The sequence below is a fragment of the Lissotriton helveticus genome, chromosome 10 (genome assembly GCF_964261635.1).
Source record: "Lissotriton helveticus chromosome 10, aLisHel1.1, whole genome shotgun sequence".
NCBI lineage: Eukaryota > Metazoa > Chordata > Amphibia > Caudata > Salamandridae > Lissotriton > Lissotriton helveticus.
This window is the reverse complement of record NC_136071.1, coordinates 1,061,685,358-1,061,695,181: the sequence shown is the minus strand read 5'-3', so window position 1 is coordinate 1,061,695,181 and position 9,824 is coordinate 1,061,685,358.

Genomic DNA, 9,824 nt, shown 5'->3' with positions numbered 1-9,824 from the left:
GATCACAAACCTTTGGTCAATATTTTATCTGTGGGAGGAGGATGGAATTCCACAGCCAGGATCGCAAGACTAACCTCCAGATTGCAAGAATATAGTTTTGTCACTATATATGTACCTGGGAAAAAGAATGTTACGGCAGATTGTTTGTCACGCTTACCATGCAAGGTGGAAGTAGTCAATATGGTTAAGGAGTGTGATTTTGTGTTAGCCATAGAGGATGTGTTACAAGGGAAATTCAAGAGTATTTCTGAATCTGATTGGCAAGAGTGTGTTAAAAAGGATTCAAATTGGACGGATCTGTTGAATTACATTCAGAATGGTTGGCCTGAAAAAAAACTTATCAGATCAGAATTGTTTCCTTTTCACAATGTCATGGATGAATTGGAATTGGATTGTGGCTTCATTTTTAAGTCTGGGAAATGTATACCGCCAGAGGGCATGCAGGACATTATTTTACAAATTGCTCATGATACCCATCCTGGTATTTCGTCCATGAAACGGTTGGTTCGATCTGTGTTTTGGTGGCCAGGAATCGACAGATTTGTTGATAGAACTGTGAGGGAATGTCAAGAATGTGTATGCAAAGAAAGGATGCTAAAGGTGTATACTCCACCACTCAAAATTATTAAATGGCCTTCTGTACCATGGCAGAAAGTTGCTTTTGACATATCCGGACCGTTCAACATTTTACCTGAGTCTTCACGCTATGCATTAGTGATAGTAGATTATCATTCCAAGTGGCCTGAGGTGAAGTTTGTTCCTAGGGCTTCCACTGAAAATGTTATTAGTTTTTTTAAAGAAGTGTTTACTAGAGAGGGATGTCCTGCTGTTCTGGTCTCGGACAATGGAGTTCAGTTGACGTCTACTGAAATGGCCAATTTTCTTAAGAGTTGCAACATTATTCACAGGTTTACTTCATTATATGAACCGCATGAGAACGGCCAAGTTGAAAGGTTTAATCGTGTTTTGAAGAATTTTGTGGTGGAATCAGTCAAGTCTGGAACACATTGGGTAAGTTCTTTGAGAGAGAGGTTATGGACTTATCGCATCACACCTCACACTGTCACTGAAGTAAGTCCGTTCAAGTTGTTTAAAGGTCGTGATCCAGCATCTATAATGCTACCTTGGTGGTTGAAGGAGAAATGCAATCAGTTGTCAGTGGATAAGATTAACATAGAGGATGTTGCCAGACGTGTAGAGAGTAAGCAGCTTAGATCTAAGGAGTGGTATGATAGAAAATGGAACACTAAGTCTCAAGAATTTCAAGTGGGAGAATGGGTGAGAATCCTTAGACCAGGTTTGCTTTCCAAAGGTTCTAGTAAATTTAGTGATCCTATTCAAATCAAAAAAGTATTCTCCAACAGTGTGATGACACAAGATGGTAAATTTTGAAATGTTAAGAAATTAGCAAAATGTACTATCAGTCATGATGTAAGAGTTCCATCTAATAAATCAACTGTTTTGGTTGGAAATGACTCCATTGCTCATAGGGTGAAAGATTTCAAGCGTGTTATTAATATGCCTAAAAGGTATGTTAATTAAACTTACATGTTAAGTCTGAATTTACATGTTAAAACCTTATTGTTCTTGTATATAGTTATGACATTGTACTTTCTCTTTTTCTTTCATTTGTAATAAGGGAGATGTGTTACATTTCCATGTATTACTATGCCTTTAAGTGTTACATCGCAGTCGCATGCCAGTGCATGAGACAAGTTTATCTTTAAGTTAGTTCCACATTCTAGAGACAGCTGTCTTAGGTTTATGACTGTTGGAATTCATTGAGAGCTGGGATTGAAGCGGTGGAAGATGCCATTCGTGCTGCTACCAATAAACTAAATTAAATCTTCTTCAACTTTCCTGCTTTATTTACAACAACCACATACCCAGGGCAGGTATAGTACTGGCAAATAGTGGGCCGCAGCACTAATTGAGTCATCCACCGGAATAGCCTTTCTAACATCTATCAAGCATGTCCTTGCAGGCCTGTGGGTGCGCAGTTGTGCTTATGCTCAGGTTGGCATTTCTAAATCATCTGACAACCCTGAATGAGCCTTCCACTACCATTAGAGCACCCTTAGGGCAAGCCCTGAGAGGCAGGACAAGTGGTAGGTGAAAGGCAGGGCAGGTACAAATGGATGTTCCCAGCCCAGGTAGTGAAGAACCCCCATGTGGGTTTTCTCTACTTAGTAGATCTGCGTTTCCCATTGGGCAATACAGGGGTTTTGCTGATCCTCTTTTTGTGGCCTTAGGACTTTGGCCACTTTCCCACTGTAATGCAGTGTGAAAGTGGCCACGCCTTTCTTACACATGTTAGGAACTGGTGCTTACCTGATGTTTTTAAACATGTCTCAAGCTTGCCATTGCAGGCCTGGGTGTGCACACATCCACTTATGCTCACCTTGTAAATGTAAATGTGGGATACTTGTAAAGCGCACTGTTACTCTACCCGAGTGTCCTGGCGCTGTAGACCGCTGGGGAACCCGTATTGGTTTTCCCTGTGAGATGGTCCCTTTTCTGGGTATCTCCAGGGTGAAACCAGGCATCCCCGGCGTCTGTGGGGGGCCGTTGTAGAGATGAGGCAAGCTTAATGCCCAGAGTTACCGAGTGTGTTCCCTGGTTAGAGTAGGCACTGAGGCGAGAATTATCGAGTCCGTTGACCCTGGTCCAAGACCCTGCCGCGTTGGGAATTGAACCCTGGTCCCGGGCCGTTCTCTGCTTACAGGTCTGCCGCCTCTAACCAGTGAGCCACACCTCTCCACCTTGACCTTTCTGAATCATCGGCCAACACTGTGGGTGCCTTTCACTAACATTAGAGCACCCCTAGGGTGAGCCCTGGTGGGGTGAAGCAAGTGGCAGGTGAAAGGCAGGGCAAGTACTCATGTGTGTTCCCAGCCTAAGTAGTGACGAATATCCATGTCTGTTTTCAATACCTATGAGGTTTCCTCTTCCCATAGGTTAACATGGGGGGGGGTGGTTGAAATTACTTCAAGCTGCAATATTGGCTTACAGTGGAGCATGAATAAATGAATGAATTAATTTTGTAAAGCGCGCAATACCTCAAGGTGTCTTAGCGCTGAGCGGATTAAAGACAGAAAGGGGCAGAGACCAAGGAAATAAGTCAACAGACACTAGCGCTCAGTCGGTGGAAACAGCCAGGTCTTCAGCTGCTTTCTAAACAGCTGCAAGCTGTGTTGGGAGCGGAGGGCCAGAGGGAGGGAATTCCATAACTTTCCCCCCTGGAATGTCAATGTCATCTCGCCCCATTTTACTCGCTTAATTCTAGGAATCTAAACCTTGTGCTCCGTGCTGGATCTAGGCGTTCTGCTGGGTGTATACCATGTGAGTAGCTCTTGAAAATAGAGGGGGCGGTGAAGCGCCTTGTGCATTAGGCACAATGTTTTGAAAGAAATTCTCCTCTCTATTGGTAGCCAATGAAGGCCATACAGTAAATGCAACACCGGTTTAAACTTGGGGATGTTCAAGAGTGTTCTGGCCACCGCATTTTGGAGAGACCGCAATTTTTTTAGCAAGTATTTCGGGATACCTAGATAAAGTGCACTGCAGTAGTATAGCTTCGAACCAACAAGGGTCAACATTATGGTCTTCTGAAGTTCTGTTGGAATAAACAGGATTTTTTTTTTTAGAATCCGTAACAGAAAATAACCCCCGGAGGTCACTGCATTAATCTGAGCACGGAAGCATAGCTTGGTGTCGAAGATGACTCCCAGATTTTTAGCCTTCAGAACTAGCTTTGGAAGATCCCCCAACTCCTGGGGCCACCAAGATGCGTTCCAGTAGGAGGTTCCCTTCCCATAAAGCAGTACCTCCGTTTTCCCGGAGTTTAGCTTCAGACAGCTCTCCTCCATCCAACCTGCCACTGCGGTCATGCAGCTGTGGAAATTGTTGGCATCATTTTCAACCAGAGATGATACCGACACCACAATCTGTGTGTCGTCAGAGTAAGAGAGCACGGACAAGCCAAAATTCCCAATAAGCTGTACCAAAGGGGTGACATATACATTGAAAAGCGTAGGACTAAACGCCAAGCCCTGGGGCATCCCACATAGGAGGGAGAAGGGACAGGATTTTACCCCTCCCATCTCAACCCACTGTTGCCTGTTTTCAAGAAAAGAGCTCAGCAGCGATAGTGCCGTGCTCCTAAAGCCCAGCACATGCAGGCGTTTCTTAAGGAGCACATAGTGGACCGTATCAAAGAGCTTGAGTACAATTAGTGCCGTCTGCCGCCCTTGTCCACCTTCTCTCTGATTTCTTCCGATGCCGCCAGCAGTGCGGAATCGGTGCAATGATTGATTGGCTCTAAACCCATGCTGAGCCGGATCCAGCATTCGATGGGCATCCTGAAAGGTCAGCAACTCTGCGGTCATGGCCTTCTCTTAGACTTTAGCCGGGAACGGGATTCGAGAGATAGGTCTGTAACTGTTCACCGACTTAGGGTCCAGAGAGGGTTTTTTCGCAAGCGGAAGAATAGAGGCCTTCTTCCAGATGCCAGGATATAGACCAGATCTCAGTACTTGGTTCGGAAGATCATTAAGTGGTCCCGCCAACTGAATAGCCAGCTTATTGATGATCCCTGTGGGGCATGAATCGGAGGGAGCCCCGGACTTAATAAGGATAATAGTTTTGTCCTGCGTAAGGAGAGAAAACTTCTCAAAAGTGGGGGAGGCTTCCTGACCAATAACTGAGTTTGAGACCAAAGCCTCTTTCGAGTTGCTCATGAGGCCAGCACTGGGAGGCTGCTGAGAGAATGCCTGAAAGATGGACTTGACCTTGGCTTGAAAAAAATCCGCCAGCTTACCGCAGAAGACTTCGTCCATCTCAGAGGCGTTGTTATTGCTCCAGTTTGACAGATCTTGAACTGGTTTAACGGTTCCCTGGAGGAAGTCCCAGCTATTCTAATTTTCCCTGAGAAAAATTTTGTCTTTTCAGTTTTCATAAGCTCTTTGTACTCTGCAAGAATCTTTTTGTACCTAGCTTTTTTCCCGGGGGAGTAATCTACTCTCCAGAGACGCTCTCACCGTCTGCACCTCAGTTGTACTTCTTTCAACGGTGGGGAAAACCAGGGAGCAGAGGGATATTTCCTATGGATTTTTAGTGTTCTCACTGGTACTATTTTACTGCATGCTGTCTCCAGCCATTGAGTAAGGTTGGTAGCACCCTGGTCATTATCCTTGACAAGGTCTGGTATAGAATTGGAGAGAGCCTACTGTAAAGCCTCTATCTTGTCAGTTTTCCATGGCCGGAACTTAGCAACTTTAGCTCTGTTACCAATTCCGCTCCCTTCAGTTGGGTCATGATAGAAAAGAAAATAGCTGAATGATCCGTCTACGGAAGTGTAAGGGTCTTAACTGTGCTCAAATCTGCATTGTTAGTGAAGATGCTGTCCAGTTTATGATGGCTGTATGAGTCGGCGCCTCAATACGTTGGGACAGATAAAAGCTATTAAGAATGTCGACCAGATGTCCTGTATCTACATCAGTTGTGGACTCTAGATGAAAATTAAAGTCCCCTACCAGCATGAAATTTGCATAGGTGATACTGGATTCCATGAAAGTTTGTATTTTATCAATGAAACCCTTCCTAGGACCGGGGGCACGGTATACTAATTGTCCTTGGAAGGTGTAGGATTTCATCAAACTGAGGCTGAACCTAAGAGCCTCACATTCTAGGTGAAATACCGGTGTGCAGCTGGCCTTAAACGAACTGCGATAAATAATCGCTATCCCCCCTCCTCTGTGGTCTGATCTGTCCAGTCTTTCAATGTTAAACCCACATGGAACAGCCACTTCGAAGTCTGGGTCCGATGCATTATTGGCCCAGGTCTCCGTGAGAAAAATAATATCAGGGTTATACTGGACCATTAAATCAGCAAATTCGAGCTTGTGCTTGATAAGAGACCTCATGTTAAGAAGCAGGCAGTGGTATGCCTTTGTGACTGGGGGCTTTTCCAACAAATGTTTAATGGAGGGGCTGGGGGGAACATACCCTGACCCTATCTCCAGTTTGTTAACAAAACAGCACCTGTGGCACTTATATTCCTCCTTGCTAACAACCCAGTCCTGAGGAGAACAGTGTCTGGTCATAACAGTATGTCTTAGGGCAAGGAGTTACCTCCTCATAGAAGTAATGGGAGAAGCAGGGTTCCTGGGCCCTGGCGCCGTCCAGGAGTGGACGGGCGCAGATGTGCTTGCCTTCGGTACGCCAACGGCGCGCCCCTTGCACGCGTCCGCTTCGAGTCCGGTACCTTTCCCCCATTTATGAGCGGCTGAAGGGACACAACTAGAGCGCCAATCACCAAAAGAATTCTCCCTGCCCGGAAGTGAGTTCGGAGAGGCGGGGCAAAGTAGCTCAAACCGGACAATACCGGTCGGTGGACCGGGGTGACAGAACCCAAAAAAGCCCCACAGAGCAGCGAAACACGGTAAAAGCAGAGATTGCAAATGTAGCATCAATATAATTAAGAAGTTAGAAAAATACAGATTCCCCCAAACTGCCGCCAAGCTAAAAACAAAAGGTGCTCAGTCTCACTGGAAGAGCGAAATGTGAAGAAACGTTGTGGCACTGCCTAAGAGCAGCCTCATTATGTTTCACATCATTGGATTCACACAGTCGCGGCCGGCATGAATCGCGGGAGGGGGGCAGTGGGCGCACGGAAGGAGGTTAATTCAATTTAAAAAAAACTTTTTTTTTTAAACGTACCTTCTCCTCTGGTCCCGGACTCCCGCGTCGTGTCTCCTGCTCTCTGCTCACAGGAAGCAGAAGCAGGCAACCTCCCGCTCTTCCCCTAAGCCAATCACAACGCTGCAATGGCAGCGTTATGATTGGCTAGGACGCCGTCCTTACAAGCGTCTACAGGAGGCTGTTTTCTTCATGCAGGCTGCACAGAAAACGGAGAGTGCTATGAATGGTTTGGTCTGCTCTGGGGCCGACCAATAATGACAAAGCCTCTCTTGTGGTAAATGTGGACATGTCATTAATAGCTTAGAAATGCCACTTCTGTGGGCAAACAGAGACATTCTGATGGTAAGCGAGACCTAAAAGAGGTTACATGATAGGTTAGTTGGCAACTCTATGTGATGGGGCCTTTAAACAGACCTTCTAGCCCTCCAAGCTTTTCGTAATTATGCAGACACGATTGTTCGGTGAAATCTGAGAAGGCACACAATGCCCTTTACTCTTAACAAAACTGCTGCAATAAAAGCAACTGTCATCTTGTGGCATTTGTTTACTTTTAGTATTTGATGTGCTTCCGTGTTTTGTTTTTTTAATATGCTGCTGATTGTCTGTTGGCTCTCCAAACATATTGTATTTTGTGCCCCTGCATGAGCCGATGCATCATGCAGAGTTGTCTCTTGCTTCAAAGCTCTGTTCGGCTATGACCAGATTTAATGCCTTCTCAGAGCCTAAGGGATGTTATGCCAGGTGGAAACAGAGAGACTGCCTTCTCCTTTTCTTTCTCCGTGGTGGTGTAACAATTTCTTGGGAGGGAGAGAGAGAAATCCAGGCTGTCACCAGACAATTTGGAGAGAAGCACGAGGAGATGGGCTTTGGCTCCGCTTACATACTGGGATAGGAGTACATGTTTTGATTGGGCAGAAGTTGTGTGCTTCCCCAAAAAAGTGCTTGAACTCACACAGCAGTAATAATTGTATTTATCCAGCTGCCTGAGCTTAAACCTTCAGAGGTACACACATGGCATTTGCTAGAAATGGGGTCTCTAGTTGGCAGACGTTTGCACCCTGTCCAAGTAGGGACCACAACTCTAATCAGGGTAAGTCAGATACACACATTAAATTAACCTGTGTTCACCCTCTGGTAGCTTGGCAAAGAGCAGGCAGGCTTAAATTAAGAGGCAATGTGCAAAGTATTTGTGCAACACACTCAATGCCACAATGAAAATACCACAAAAAGACTCCACTCAGGTTTTTAAAATAGAGAATATTTTAGCTATCTGAGAAAAACAATACTAAACCAACAAAACTCCAATAAGCAGAAGTTGAGATATGAATTTTTAAAGAATAAATGTAAAAACAGTGCTTAGAAAGCAATAGCACCATTTGAGGTATCTGGTCACACTAGACTGGGTCAAATCCGACAATTCAAGCTGACTGCGATGGAGCGCAGCTTGGATACAGTTCCAGGTAAGTCCAGCTGAAGATTTACCTTCTCAAGAATGGTGTGAAGAGTCCCGTTCTCAGGGAAGAAGTCTGCAGGGGGCAAGGCGAGCGTCGTTGATGGAGGTCCGCGGAGCGTGAAGAGCTGCTGGGCGTTGCGGACAGACAGGCTGTGCTGCAGTGCGAAGAGACGATCTTGCGCCCGCTCATGCTGATCCTTCGTGGGAGTGACACGGTTCCGGAGTGAAACGCCTGTTCCCTCTTGCGAAGAGATGAAAATCTTGATTTAAAGAGCTGCGGTGCAGGAAAAAACCCTTCTGAAGCCCTAGGACTGGAGAAGAACCTCAGGCAGGGGCAGGACTCACAGATGGCAGAGTCCAGCAGAACCAGAAGAAGATGGAGGAAGTTTTTTGTGTCCCTGAGACTTGTAATACAGGAGGCAATCCAGCAAACCCTTTGCCTTACTCAAGTTGATGGGTCCAGTCCTTGTCCTCAGCAGGGCAAGATCAGCAGGAAGCAGGGCAGCCAGCTCAGCAAAGCAGAGAAGCAGTTCCATGAAACAGTCATTCCAGGCAAAGTGGCAATCCTTACAGCACAGCAGTCTTCACTCCACCAGAGTTCTTCCCCAAGTCCAGTAGTGTACTGGTTAGGTGGGGCCAGAACCCTGGTGCTTATACCCAAAAGTGCCTTTGATCTAGGCGGTGATTTCAAAGGAACTCTCTGAAGTGCACAAGGATCTCTTTCAACCCAGTCCTGGATCCAGACTACCAGTAGGGTGGTAAGGCAGCCCTTTGTATGAGCCAGGACACAACCTATTCATGTATAAGTGTGAGCTCCCCTCTTCCCATGCCTGCTCAGGGAGGCTATCAAAATGCAAATAAATCCCCTGTCACACCCAGCCCTTCCTGTGTTGTGGCTGTCTAGAGGGAATGCTCAAAGTGTAGCTGCCACCCAGCCCAGACATGTAATGAAGGCAGGCTCCAAAGCACACAGATTTATAAGCACAGAGAAATGTCCCACTTTCTAAACAGGGAGCAGGGTCAAGACTGATTTGCATATGGCTGGGTCCAAACTAGAATGGCCTGGTGAGCAAAAATATGAGGGATTTAGGCCTAGATCTTTGATCTGGGGTGAATGTTTGACAATGTTCAGCATTCCGTCCATCATCGTTTTGTGTTGTTATAGTCGTCCTAAGTGGGTCCTGTGCTTACTATGTCATTAAATTGAAGTTAGCCTGGCTGATGAGGAGTGATACCCTGAAACCTGCCCAGGATGCTTGTTTCTGGTCCAGGGAGGACCGGACTTGGTAGTTCGGGCTGGGCTCTTTTAGCACTTAAGTGTATAAGGGAATTCCCAATGCTAACCTATGAGAGGAGTAGGCCTCACAGTAGTGAAAAATGAAGTAGGCTATTTGTCACTACCAGGACATGCAAAACTTAACAGTACATGTCCTACCTTGTATTTACACAGCACCCTGCCCATAGGACTACCTAGGGCCTACCATAGGATTAGTATTTATATGTAATGCAAGTGGTTATAAATGCCAAATCAAAGTGTCAGTAAACTGCACACATCAGGCCCTGTAGGTGCTGACCTGAGACAGGTTTGAAAGGCTACTTGTGTGGGGGGCACAAACAGTGCTACAGGCCCCTGGTAGGATTTAATTTACCGGCCCTGGGTATATGGTAT